Here is a 14,347-nt window from a genome sequence, read left to right on the forward strand (position 1 = left end):
CTCTGCAGACCCTTTCTCCTACCACCCGTCTCCGAGATCTGGGGGTGTCTCACAGCCTCTTGTAGAAGCTGCTGTCTCCTAGTTCCTCTCCCAGATCTTGGGGTGTCCAGCACTGCTCTGCAGACCCTGCTATCTTCTCCCACCCACTCCCACATTTTGGGATGTCTCGCACCCCTCTGCAGACCCTTTCTCCTCCATCCCCTCTCCTAGATCTTGGGGTGTCCAGCACTGCTCTGCACACCCTGCTTTCTCCTACCACCCCTCTCTGAGATCTTGGGGTCTCTCACACCACGCTTGCAGAGGCTGCTACCTCCTACCACCTGTATCCCAGTTCTTGGGGTGTCTCGCAGCTCTCTTGTAGAAGCTGCTGCCTCCTAGCTTCCGTCTCCCAGATCTTGGGGTGTCTCGCACCCCTCTTGTAGAAGCTGCTGCCTCCTATCTTCCCTCTGACAGATATTGAAGTGTCTCGCACCCCTCTGCAGACCCTGCTTCCTCCTCCCATCCCTCTCCCAGATCTTGGGGTGTCTCGCACTGGTCTGAGAACGCTGCTTTCTTCCACCACCCCGCTCCCAGATTTGGGTCTTGCACCCCTCTGCAGACCCTACTTCCGCCTCCCACCCCTCGCCCAGATTTGGGGTGTCTCGCACCCCGCTTGCAGAAGCTGCTTTTTCCTACCACCTGTATCCCAGTTCTTGGTGTGTCTCGCACCGATCTTGTAGAAGCTGCTGCCTCCTAGCTTCCCTCTCCCAGATCTTGGGGTGTCTTACACCCCTCTTGCAGAAGCTGCAGCATCCTAGCATCCCTCTCCCAGATCTTGGGGAGTCCAGCACTGCTCTGCAGACCCTTTCTCCTACCACCCCTCTCCGAGATCTGGGGGTGTCTCACAGCCTCTTGTAGAAGCTGCTGTCTCCTAGTTCCTCTCCCAGATCATGGGGTGTCTAACACTGCCCTGCAGACCCTGCTGTCTTCTCCCACCCCTCTCACAGTTATTGGGGGGTCTTGCACTCCTCTGCAGACCCTGCTTCCTTCCCTCATCCCTCTCCAGGATCTTGGGGTGTCTCGCACTGGTCTGCAGACCCTGCTTTCTTCCACCACCCCTCTCCCAGATCGGGGGGTGTCTCGCACCCCTCTGCAGACACTGCTTCCTCCTCCTACCCCTCTCCCAGATTTGGGGTGTCTCGCACCCTGCTTGCAGAAGCTGCTGCCTCCTAGCTTCCCTCTCCCAGATCTTGCGCTGTCTAGCACTGCTGTCTTCTCCCACCCTCTCCCAGATATTGGGGTGTCTCGAACCCCTCTGCAGACCCTGCTTTCTCCTCCAACCCCTCTCCTAGACCTTGGGATGTCCAGCACTGCTCTGTAGACCCTGCTTTCTCCTACCACACCTCTCCCAGATCTTGGGGTGTCTTGCCCCCGCTTGCAGAGGCTGCTGCCTCCTAGCCTCCCTCTCCCAGATCTTGGGGTGTCCAGCACTGCTCTGCAGACCCTGCTGTCTTCTCCCACCCTCTCCCAGATATTGGGGTGTCTCGCACCCCTCTGCAGAACCTGCTTTCTCCTACCACCCATTTCCCAGTTCTTGGGGTGTTTCGCACCCCTCTTGTAGAAGCTGCTGCCTCCTAGCTTCCCTCTCCCAGATCTTGGGGTGTCTCACACACCTCTTGTAGAAGCTGCTGCCTCCTAGCTTCCCTCTCCCAGATCTTGGGGTGTCTCGCACTCCTCTTGTAGAAGTTGCTGCCTCCTAGCTTCCCTCTCCGAGATCTTGGGGTGTCTTGCACACTTCTGCAAACCCTGCTTTCTCCTCCAACCCCTCTCCTCGATTTTGGGGGCTCCAGCACTGCTCTGCAGACCCTGCTTTCTCATACCACCCCTCTTCCAGATCTTGGGGTGTCTCGCACCCCGGTTGAAGAAGCCGCTGCCTCCTAGCTTCCCTCTCCCAGATCTTGGGGTGTCCACCACTGCTCTGCAGACCATGCTGTCTTCTTCCACTCTCTCCCAGATATTGGGGTGTATCGCACCCCTCTGCACACCCTGCTTTCTCCACCAACCCCCTCCTAGATCTTGAGGTGTCCAGCACTGCCCTGTAGATCCTGCTGTCTTCTCCCACCCTCTCCCAGATATTGGGGTGTCTCGCACCCCTCTGCAGACCCTGCTTGCTCCTCCCACCCCTCTCCCAGATCTTGGGGTGACTCGCATTCCACTTGCAGAAGCTGCTGCCTCCTAGCTTCCCTCTCCCAGATCTTGGGGTATCCAGCACTGCTCTGCAGACCCTGCTATCTTCTCCCACCCACTCCCACATTTTGGGGTGTCTCGCACCCCACTGCAGACCCTTTCTCCTCCAACCCCTCTCCTAGATCTTGGGGTGTCCAGCACTGCTCTGCACACCCTGCTTTCTCCTACCACCCCTCTCTGAGATCTTGGGGTCTCTCACACCCCGCTTGCAGAAGCTGCTGCCTCCTACCACCCGTATCCCAGTTCTTGGGGTGTCCCGCAGCCCTCTTGTAGAAGCTGCTGCCTCCTAGCTTCCCTCTCCCAGATCTTGGGATGTCTTGCACCCCTCTTGCAGAAGCTGCTGCCTCCTATCTTCCCTCTGACGGATATTGAAGTGTCTCGCACCCCTCTGCAGACCCTGCTTCCTCCTCCCATCCCTCTCCCAGATCTTGGGGTGTCTCGCACTGGTCTGCAGATGCTGCTTTCTTCCACCACCCCGCTCCCAGATTTGGGTCTCGCACCCCTCTGCAGACCCTGCTTCCGCCTCCCACCCCTCGCCCAGATTTGGGGTGTCTCGCACCCCGCTTGCAGAAGCTGCTTTCTCCTACCACCTGTATCCCAGTTCTTGGGGTGTCTCGCACCGATCTTGTAGAAGCTGCTGCCTCCTAGCTTCCCTCTCCCAGATCTTGGGGTGTCTTACACCCCTCTTGCAGAAGCTGCAGCCTCCTAGCATCCCTCTCCCAGATCTTGGGGAGTCCAGCACTGCTCTGCAGACCCTTTCTCCTACCACCCGTCTCCGAGATCTGGGGGTGTCTCACAGCCTCTTGTAGAAGCTGCTGTCTCCTAGTTCCTCTCCCAGATCTTGGGGTGTCCAGCACTGCTCTGCAGACCCTGCTATCTTCTCCCACCCACTCCCACATTTTGGGATGTCTCGCACCCCTCTGCAGACCCTTTCTCCTCCAACCCCTCTCCTAGATCTTGGGGTGTCCAGCACTGCTCTGCACACCCTGCTTTCTCCTACCACCCCTCTCTGAGATCTTGGGGTCTCTCACACCACGCTTGCAGAGGCTGCTGCCTCCTACCACCTGTATCCCAGTTCTTGGGGTGTCTCGCAGCTCTCTTGTAGAAGCTGCTGCCTCCTAGCTTCCGTCTCCCAGATCTTGGGGTGTCTCGCACCCCTCTTGTAGAAGCTGCTGCCTCCTATCTTCCCTCTGACAGATATTGAAGTGTCTCGCACCCCTCTGCAGACCCTGCTTCCTCCTCCCATCCCTCTCCCAGATCTTGGGGTGTCTCGCACTGGTCTGAGAACGCTGCTTTCTTCCACCACCCCGCTCCCAGATTTGGGTCTTGCACCCCTCTGCAGACCCTACTTCCGCCTCCCACCCCTCGCCCAGATTTGGGGTGTCTCGCACCCCGCTTGCAGAAGCTGCTTTTTCCTACCACCTGTATCCCAGTTCTTGGTGTGTCTCGCACCGATCTTGTAGAAGCTGCTGCCTCCTAGCTTCCCTCTCCCAGATCTTGGGGTGTCTTACACCCCTCTTGCAGAAGCTGCAGCATCCTAGCATCCCTCTCCCAGATCTTGGGGAGTCCAGCACTGCTCTGCAGACCCTTTCTCCTACCACCCCTCTCCGAGATCTGGGGGTGTCTCACAGCCTCTTGTAAAAGCTGCTGTCTCCTAGTTCCTCTCCCAGATCATGGGGTGTCTAACACTGCCCTGCAGACCCTGCTGTCTTCTCCCACCCCTCTCACAGTTATTGGGGGGTCTTGCACTCCTCTGCAGACCCTGCTTCCTTCCCTCCTCCCTCTCCAGGATCTTGGGGTGTCTCGCACTGGTCTGCAGACCCTGCTTTCTTCCACCACCCCTCTCCCAGATCGGGGGGTGTCTCGCACCCCTCTGCAGACACTGCTTCCTCCTCCTACCCCTCTCCCAGATTTGGGGTGTCTCGCACCCTGCTTGCAGAAGCTGTTTTCTCCTACAACCCCTTTACCAGATCTTGGGGTGTCTTGCACCCCGCTTACAGAAGCTGCTGCCTCCTAGCTTCCCTCTCCCAGATCTTGCGCTGTCTAGCACTGCTGTCTTCTCCCACCCTCTCCCAGATATTGGGGTGTCTCGAACCCCTCTGCAGACCCTGCTTTCTCCTCCAACCCCTCTCCTAGACCTTGGGATGTCCAGCACTGCTCTGTAGACCCTGCTTTCTCCTACCACACCTCTCCCAGATCTTGGGGTGTCTTGCCCCCGCTTGCAGAGGCTGCTGCCTCCTAGCCTCCCTCTCCCAGATCTTGGGGTGTCCAGCACTGCTCTGCAGACCCTGCTGTCTTCTCCCACCCTCTCCCAGATATTGGGGTGTCTCGCACCCCTCTGCAGAACCTGCTTTCTCCTACCACCCATTTCCCAGTTCTTGGGGTGTTTCGCACCCCTCTTGTAGAAGCTGCTGCCTCCTAGCTTCCCTCTCCCAGATCTTGGGGTGTCTCACACACCTCTTGTAGAAGCTGCTGCCTCCTAGCTTCCCTCTCCCAGATCTTGGGGTGTCTCGCACTCCTCTTGTAGAAGTTGCTGCCTCCTAGCTTCCCTCTCCGAGATCTTGGGGTGTCTTGCACACTTCTGCAAACCCTGCTTTCTCCTCCAACCCCTCTCCTCGATTTTGGGGACTCCAGCACTGCTCTGCAGACCCTGCTTTCTCATACCACCCCTCTTCCAGATCTTGGGGTGTCTCGCACCCCGGTTGAAGAAGCCGCTGCCTCCTAGCTTCCCTCTCCCAGATCTTGGGGTGTCCACCACTGCTCTGCAGACCATGCTGTCTTCTTCCACTCTCTCCCAGATATTGGGGTGTATCGCACCCCTCTGCACACCCTGCTTTCTCCACCAACCCCCTCCTAGATCTTGAGGTGTCCAGCACTGCCCTGTAGATCCTGCTGTCTTCTCCCACCCTCTCCCAGATATTGGGGTGTCTCGCACCCCTCTGCAGACCCTGCTTGCTCCTCCCACCCCTCTCCCAGATCTTGGGGTGACTCGCATTCCACTTGCAGAAGCTGCTGCCTCCTAGCTTCCCTCTCCCAGATCTTGGGGTATCCAGCACTGCTCTGCAGACCCTGCTATCTTCTCCCACCCACTCCCACATTTTGGGGTGTCTCGCACCCCACTGCAGACCCTTTCTCCTCCAACCCCTCTCCTAGATCTTGGGGTGTCCAGCACTGCTCTGCACACCCTGCTTTCTCCTACCACCCCTCTCTGAGATCTTGGGGTCTCTCACACCCCGCTTGCAGAAGCTGCTGCCTCCTACCACCCGTATCCCAGTTCTTGGGGTGTCTCGCAGCCCTCTTGTAGAAGCTGCTGCCTCCTAGCTTCCCTCTCCCAGATCTTGGGATGTCTTGCACCCCTCTTGCAGAAGCTGCTGCCTCCTATCTTCCCTCTGACGGATATTGAAGTGTCTCGCACCCCTCTGCAGACCCTGCTTCCTCCTCCCATCCTTCTCCCAGATCTTGGGGTGTCTCGCACTGGTCTGCAGATGCTGCTTTCTTCCACCACCCCGCTCCCAGATTTGGGTCTCGCACCCCTCTGCAGACCCTGATTCCGCCTCCCACCCCTTGCCCAGATTTGGGGTGTCTCGCACCCCGCTTGCAGAAGCTGCTTTCTCCTACCACCTGTATCCCAGTTCTTGGGGTGTCTCGCACCGATCTTGTAGAAGCTGCTGCCTCCTAGCTTCCCTCTCCCAGATCTTGGGGTGTCTTACACCCCTCTTGCAGAAGCTGCAGCCTCCTAGCATCCCTCTCCCAGATCTTGGGGTGTCCAGCACTGCTCTGCAGACCCTTTCTCCTACCACCCCTCTCCGAGATCTGGGGGTGTCTCACAGCCTCTTGTAGAAGCTGCTGTCTCCTAGTTCCTCTCCCAGATCATGGGGTGTCTAACACTGCCCTGCAGACCCTGCTGTCTTCTCCCACCCCTCTCATAGTTATTGGGGGGTCTTGCACTCCTCTGCAGACCCTGCTTCCTTCCCTCATCCCTCTCCAGGATCTTGGGGTGTCTCGCACTGGTCTGCAGACCCTGCTTTCTTCCACCACCCCTCTCCCAGATCGGGGGGGTGTCTCGCACCCCTCTGCAGACACTGCTTCCTCCTCCTACCCCTCTTCCAGATTTGGGGTGTCTCGCACCCTGCTTGCAGAAGCTGTTTCCTCCTACCACCCCTCTCCCAGATCTTGGGGTGTCTCGCACCCCGCTTACAGAAGCTGCTGCCTCCTAGCTTCCCTCTCCCAGATCTTGCGCTGTCTAGCACTGCTCTGCAGACCCTGCTGTCTTCTCCCACCCTCTCCCAGATATTGGGGTGTCTCGCACCCCTCTGCAGACCCTGCTTTCTCCTCCAACCCCTCTCCTAGACCTTGGGGTGTCCAGCACTGCTCTGCAGACCCTGCTTTCTCCTACCACACCTCTCCCAGATCTTGGGGTGTCTCGCACCCCGCTTGCAGAGGCTGCTGCCTCCTAGCCTTCCTCTCCCAGATCTTGGGGTGTCCAGCACTGCTCTGCAGACCCTGCTGTCTTCTCCCACCCTCTCCCAGATATTGGGGTGTCTCGCACCTCTCTGCAGACCCTGGTTTCTCCTCCAACCCCTCTCCTAGATCTTGGGGTGTCCAGCACTGCTCTGAAGACCCTGTCTTCTCCCAACCTCTCACAGATATTGAGGTGTCTCGCACCACTCTGCAGAACCTGCTTTCTCCTCCCAATCCTCTCCCATATCTTGGGGTGTCTCGCCCCCCTCTGCAGAACCTGCTTTCTCCTACCACCCATTTCCCAGTTCTTGGGGTGTTTCGCACCCCTCTTGTAGAAGCTGCTGCCTCTTAGCTTCCCTCTCCCAGATCTTGGGGTGTCTCGCACTCCTCTTGTAGAAGCTGCTGCCTCCTAGCTTCCCTCTTCCAGATCTTGGGGTGTCTCGCACACTTCTACAAACCCTGCTTTCTCCTCCAACCCCTCTCCTAGATTTTGGGGTGTCCAGCACTGCTCTGCAGACCCTGCTTTCTCCTACCACCCGTCTTCCAGATCTTGGGGTGTCTCGCACCCCGGTTGAAGAAGCTGCTGCCTCCTAGCTTCGCTCTCCCAGATCTTGGGGTGTCCAGCACTGCTCTGCAGACCATGCTGTCTTCTTCCACCCTCTCCCAGATATTGGGGTGTCTCGCACCCCTCTGCACACCCTGCTTTCTCCACCAACCCCTCTCCTGGATCTTGGGGTGTCCAGCACTGCCCTGTAGACCCTGCTGTCTTCTCCCACCCGTCTCACAGATATTGGGGTGTCTCGATACCCTCTGCAGACCCTGCTTCCTCCTCCCATCCCTCTCCCACATCTTGGGGGGTCTCGCACTGGTTTGCAGATCCTGCTTTCTTCCGCCACCCCTCTACCAGCTCTGGGGGTGTCTCTCACTCCTCTGCAGAGCCTGCTTTCTCCTTCCACCCCTCTCCCATATCTTGGGGTGTCTTGCCCCGCTCTGCAGAACCTGCTTTCTCCTACCACCTGAATCCCAGTTCTTGGGGTGTCTCGCACCCCTCTTGTAGAAGCTGCTTCCTCCTCCCATCCCTCTCCCAGATCTTGGGGTGTCTCTCACTAATCTGCAGACCCTGCTTTCTTCCACCACCCCTCTCCCAGATCTGGGGGTGTCTCGCACTGCTCTGAAGACCCTGCTGTCTTCTCCGCACCCTCCGCCATGAGCCTGGGGTCCCCCGACCCCCCCCTCACTCGGTACCCCAGATCCTCGCCCTCTCTGGCCTCTGCGCCTAGAAGGCCCGGTGCCGACCTCAGCGCTACGGACCCACCAGGGGGATAGTGCAGGGGTGGGGGGGTTCACCCCAGGAGTGTGTCATTGTGCCCCCCCCCCCGTCACCCTAGAGGGGGGGGCTCCAGTATCGCAGGATTGCCCCTCCCGTGTCAGACCCGCAGCCCCCCCATGCAGCGCGCCTCGAGGCGCTATAGGCTCTCACTCTCACCTGCGCGCGGCCTCAGGCCGGGGGGGCTCTCCTGCCCTTTGGGGGCTCTGGCATTGAGGGGGTGTCGGGGGGGGGGTGCGCTAGCAGTGCAGGGCTGTCCCCGTGTCAGCCCCTCCCCCCTCCCATGCAGCGCGTCTCGAGGCGCTATAGGCCCTCTCAGTCTCACCTGCGCGGGGCCTCGGGGAGGAGGGGGGCTCTCCTGCACGGGGGGGGCTCTCGTGGGGGGAGAGCAGCCGGCCCTCCCGGCGCCGCAGACACAAAGGGCGCCGCCTGTGCTGACGCTGCCCCCGAGACCCGGAAGCGCCTCGAAGCCGGGACGGGAGGAGCTAGGAGCGTGAGCAGGAGCTCGGGGGGAGAGGGAGGGGTGAGACCCCCCGGGGGCTAGAGCCGGCACAATGGAGCCTGGGAGCTCCCCGGGCCTGCAGGAAGCGCCTCGAAGCCGGGACGGGAGGAGCTAGGAGCGGGAGCTCAGGGGGGAGAGGGAGGGGTGAGACCCCCCCGGGGCGAGAGCCGGCACAATGGAGCCTGGGGGCTCCCCGGGGCTGCAGAAGGCGCCTCGAAGCCGGGACGGGAGGAGCTAGGAGCAGGAGCTCAGGGGGGAGAGGGAGGGGCCCCTGGGGGCTGGAGTAGGGGAGCGCATCCTGGGAGCCCCACTAGGGCTGCAGAAGGCGCCTCGAAGCCGGGACGGGAGGAGCTAGGAGCGGGAGCTCAGGGGGGAGAGAGAGGGGTGAGACCCCCCGGGGGCTAGAGCCGGCACAATGGAGCCTGGGGGCTCCCCGGGGCTGCAGAAGGCGCCTCGAAGCCGGGACGGGAGGAGCTAGGAGCAGGAGCTCAGGGGGGAGAGGGAGGGGCCCCTGGGGGCTGGAGTAGGGGAGCGCATCCTGGGAGCCCCACTAGGGCTGCAGAAGGCGCCTCGAGGCCTTGGAAGAGAGCATCCTACTTCACGTGTGTGCTTCAGAGGACGAGAGTCGAGGACCCGATGAGACGAGGAGGGCCCCTGGAGAGGGACCCTGATGAGGAGGGCCCCTGGAGAGACTCTGGTGATACGAGGAGGCCCCGTAGTGCAGGACACTGATAAGGAGGAGGGCCCCTAGAGACGCTCTAATGAGACGAGGAGGGCCCCTGGAGAGGGACCCTGATGAGGAGGGCCCCTGGAGAGACTCTGGTGAGACGAGGAGGGCCCGTAGTGCAGGACCCTGATAAGGAGGAGGGCCCCTAGAGACGCTCTAATGAGACGAGGAGGGCCCCTGGAGAGGGACCCTGATGAGGAGGGCCCCTGGAGAGACTCTAGTGAGACGAGGAGGGCCCGTAGTGCAGGACCCTGATAAGGAGGAGGGCCCCTGGAGAGGCTCTGATGAGACGAGGAGGGCCCCTGGAGAGGGACCATGATTATACGAGGAGAGCCCCTAGAGGGACTCTGATGAGACGAGGAGGGCCCCTGGAGAGACTCTGATGAGACGAGGAGGGACCCCTGGAGAGACTCTGATGAGACGAGGAGGGGCCCCTGGAGAGATCTGATGACATGAGAAGGGCCCCTGGTGAGACACTGAAGAGATGAGGAGGGCCCCTGCAGAGACTCTGATTTTACGAGGAGGGCCCCTGGAGAGACTCTGATGTGACGAGGAGGGGCCCCCGGTGAGACTCTGATGAGATGAGGAGGGCCCCTGGAGAGATCTGATGACATGAGAAGGGCCCCTGGTGAGACACTGAAGAGATGAGGAGGGCCCCTGGAGAGACTCTGATTATACGAGGAGGGCCCCTGGAGAGGCTCTGATGAGACGAGGATGGCCCCTGGAGAGGGACCATGATGATACTAGGAGAGCCCCTAGACAGACTCTGATGAGATGAGGAGAGACACTGAAGAGATGAGTAGGGCCCCTAGACAGACTCTGATGATACGAGGAGGGCCCCCTAGACAGACTCTGATGAGACGAGGAGGGCCCCTGGAGAGACTCTGATGATACGAGGAGGGGCCCCTGGAGAGACTCTGATGAGATAAGGAGAGACTCTGATGACATGAGGAGGTCCCCTGGTGAGACACTGAAGAGATGAGGAGGGCCCCTGCAGAGACTCTGATGATACGACGAGGGCCCCTGGAGAGACTCTGATGAGACGAGAAGGGCGCCTGGAGAGACTCTGATTATACGAGGAGGGCCCCTAGAGAGGCTCTGATGAGACGAGGATGGCCCCTGGAGAGGGACCATGATTATACGAGGAGAGCCCCTAGAGGGACTCTGATGAGACGAGGAGGGCCCCTGGAGAGACTCTGATGAGACGAGGGGGGCCCCTGGAGAGACTCTGATGATACGAGGAGGGGCCCCTGGAGAGACTCTGATGAGATGAGGAGAGACTCTGATGACATGAGGAGGGCCCCTGGTGAGACACTGAAGAGATGAGGAGGGCCCCTGGAGAGACTCTGATTATACGAGGAGGGCCCCTGGAGAGACTCTGATGAGACGAGGAGGGCCCCTGGAGAGACTCTGATGAGACGAGAGGGCCCCTGGAGAGACTCTGATGAGACGAGGAGGGCCCCTGGAGAGACTCTGATGAGATGAGGAGGGCCCCTGGAGAGACTCTGATGAGACGAGAGGGCCCCTGGAGAGACTCTGATGAGACGAGGAGGGCCCCTGGAGAGACTCTGATGATACGAGGAGGGGCCCCTGGAGAGACTCTGATGAGATGAGGAGAGACTCTGATGACATGAGGAGGGCCCCTGGTGAGACACTGAAGAGATGAGGAGGGCCCCTGGAGAGACTCTGATGAGACGAGGAGGGCCCCTGGAGAGACTCTGATGAGACGAGGAGGGGCCCCTGGAGAGACTCTGATGAGATGAGAAGGCCACTGGTGCATCTTTGATCTCATGGCCCCTTTGGTTTCATTCAAGCCGTAAAGAGGCTCTCAGTGCACACAAGCGAACTATGGAAGAAACTACCAAAGAGCGCCGGACCCATCACCCATCACCTGCAATCCAGAGGAGCAGGACCAAGGAGGACCCTCCAGCCCCTCAGCCTCACTGACCGTTCCATGCCCGCCCCATGAATGTTCCTGGGCCCGCAGAGACCCCCATTACCAACCCCCTGCTTACAACATGTAAGCCCCTCAGATGATTCTCACCTCTATCCCATTCCCATCGCACACCACAGGGCCCTCCGTCACCCACACGATCACATCTCCTGGCACAAGGAGCCAACTCGGCAGCATTTATTCTTTGTATTTATTAGTAAGTTGTCAGCCAGGGCGGCAGAACAATTTACTTAATGAATAATACAAAAGGCTTTGTTAGAACGTTGTTGGAAATTGAAGCATTAATGGGGGGGTGGAGGGGCGCCCATCTCAATAATCACAGCCCTTCTCAGGGTGACCCATAAAAGTCACTGAGCAAACTTCTGCTCAGTCACAAGAGCAGTCAAGCTCAACTTAGAGGCAACGTGTAAAGTATTCCTGCAGCACACACGGCAATAAAGTGAAAACACAACAGAAGAAAATGCCCACACCAATTTTAGAAAATAGAATAGAGAATATTTTAATTAATAGAATTTCACAAAAATGCAGTAAGTAAAACTTGAGTTATGAATTTTTAAGGTTAAAGTTTCAAAACAGCACCAAAAAGTTTCAAGCGTTACCATGGTCACCTGGTTGTGCTTGACCAGGAAAAGCGTAAGATTTAAGACCCACTGCGATGGAGCACTGTCGGATAAAGGGACCAGGTGCGTCCCAGGAAATAGTTTTACCTTCAGACTCGGGCCAATTACGACCCTGGCGGTAATGGAACTGCTGCCGCACATTGGCAGTCCAACCGCTCGCTTCCCCAGCAGTCCTACCGCCGGACTATGAGCAGGGCAGGCAGGCTACCACAAGACCACACCAACATGGTGGAGAAGTGTGGCTCAATGATTAGAGCGACAGACCCTGATGCAGAGGTCTAGCCCGGGACCAGGGTTCAATTCCCCGCCTCGGCGGGTCTTGGGCTCAAAAAATTCCACGGACCTGATAATTCTGGCCTCGGTGCCATTCCAATCATGGAGTCCCACTCTGCAACTCTGGGCAATAGCTTGCTTAATCTCCACAACGGCCCCCACAACGCTAAGGATGCCTCGCCTCCACCTTGGGGGTGCCCAGGAGTGGACGCCTCACAGGGAAAGCCAGGATGGGTTCCACAGCGGTATTCGTACAAGCGCCTTGAGACCCTTGCGGGTGAGTAGTGCGCTATACAAGTATCAAATTTAACATGTGTGCTACTGCGGTGGCAGAGTCAGAGGCGGTCCAGGCATCAACACCACCGTGCCAATCACAAACTGCATCTCTGCGCATGGCAGAGACAGCCAACAGAAAGGCAGTTCAAGTGGCCAAATCCAAACCGAGGATACATATGCCCATGTGAATTGTCACTGGTGTACATGGGCTCACTACAATACCTTCTTCAACATGGCCACGCACTGACAAAGTGCAGGGGCATCCAACTGGCACACATACGCCCGACTGGCTGGGATCACGTACCATGTGTGTCCAGCAGTCGGAAGTGTTTCAACATCACCATCCTCTGGCTCGTCTACAGCTCAAAGGGAATCGCCGTCATGACCCCACCGATCACCCTTTTGCCCCGCGGGAAACTCCTAATTCGGCAGGCAGGCAGTGAGGCCGGCTACTCAGTGGTAAAACTACCGTACTTGTACTGGCCCCTTAGTCTCTGGGCTGGGTGTCAAAAATCCTCAGTGGGACAAGGCAGAAGGCTGTGGATGAAGAGGGCTTGACATAGTTGGATAGACGATGGACTAGGTCTCATGAAGCTGTTGACTTTTGGTGGGAAAGCTCAGAGCTGGAGAAATTTCAATCTCATGCCCAGAGAAGATCTCTCACCAGCCAGATACTTTTTACACCTTCACCCTGTGAAGATTTCTACCTTCAGACTTTGTCACTTTTTAGGAGCTGGGATTCTTCTAGCGTGGCAAGGGTGCAGGCTGTAGCCGAAGGGGGATCCACAAGGCCAGACACCTTCTCCTTGAGATCTTGCTGGATCATATTTGCTGCTGTGGAGAAGACTAGTAACATGCAACAATGTCCCAACGGGAATCAATGAGGCGATCTCATTTAAGAGATACCTTAATTACAGTGCATGTATTATACTATGGTAAAATAGGCCCAAGAACATGATTTCATGCAGTTATATTGTCAGGAAAGACAAACAGATTGGATTTACATAAATCAAAATGCAGCATCGACCATTGAATTGAATTGAAAGGGCACTTATATAGCGCATGGCTACCCGGAGGCCTCCCAGCGCTGGGCATGCCTAATAAGATGGAGATAGGGAGACTTAGGGGAACAGAATCATTTTTAATTGTCTTCGAAAGACTAAGTGGTTGGATTCCCTCCGGAGCTGGAGTGGCAATGTGTTCCATAGTTTGGCAGCATTAAGAGAAAAGAGACGACCACCGCTTCTGGCCCTCTTAACTCTAGGGACCGCCACAAGGTGGAGGTCGTCCGACCGGAGTTTCCTGTTAGCTTTGTATGGGTAAATCATGGAAGAAAATAATGGGGGTCCTTTTCCCTGAAGGGACTTATGAACGATACAGAGGGCTTTAAAATGTACTCTTTTCTTCACTGGCAACCAGTGAAGGGAGCGGATGGCAGGTTTGGCTGTGGTGCGATTGGGTACACCCAGCAGCAGTCTGGCTGCGCAGTTTTGGACCGTTTGTAGTTTGGTCGTGACTGCCGTTGGGGCTCCCAGATAAAGTGCATTGCCCTAGTCAATCCTTGAAAGTATTAATGATTGAACTAGGACTTTCTTGGCTAGTGGAGGAAGAAGGGGAAGCACTTTCCGAGCCATTCTGAGCAGGCCGAAACAGGTGGCAACTGTCTTTCTTGCCTGCACCTTGAATGTCAGGTTCTGATCAAGCCAGAAGCCCAGGCTCTTTATTTCAGTTTTGGGAGCTGGGGTTGGGCCCATGCATGCTGGCCACAGGGACTCCAGTATCGCTGGGGCGTGGTTGCCCAACATCATGATCTCTGGCTTATCCCCGTTGAGCTTCAACTGGGAAGCACTTATCCACTTAGAGACCTCCGTTAGGCACGAGTGAAGGGCCTTAGTCCGATGTGTTGCTTGCTTGATTGAGAGCCACGACCAGTTGGGTGTCGTCGGCGTAAGTTACCATTTGGATTCCAAATGGGGCTACG

General features: G+C 57.7%; 1 protein-coding gene across 4 annotated transcripts in view; it reads right to left on the bottom strand.

Annotated features, from left to right (window-relative positions):
- LOC146829863 (uncharacterized) overlaps positions 1–14,347 on the bottom strand; it is a 259,836-nt gene that overhangs the window by 147,621 nt on the left and 97,868 nt on the right. The window contains exon 1 of one of the 4 annotated variants that reach the window (XM_085608528.1): positions 8,340–8,576. The exons of 2 other annotated variants lie outside the window; for them this stretch is intronic. The gene's annotated coding sequence lies outside the window, so the exon portion shown is untranslated. Of the gene's footprint in view, positions 1–8,173; positions 8,577–14,347 lie in introns of those variants that run through there. One more of the 4 variants, XM_085608527.1, reaches the window with a different exon arrangement.

The sequence above is a fragment of the Triturus cristatus genome, chromosome 5_2 (genome assembly GCF_964204655.1).
Source record: "Triturus cristatus chromosome 5_2, aTriCri1.1, whole genome shotgun sequence".
NCBI lineage: Eukaryota > Metazoa > Chordata > Amphibia > Caudata > Salamandridae > Triturus > Triturus cristatus.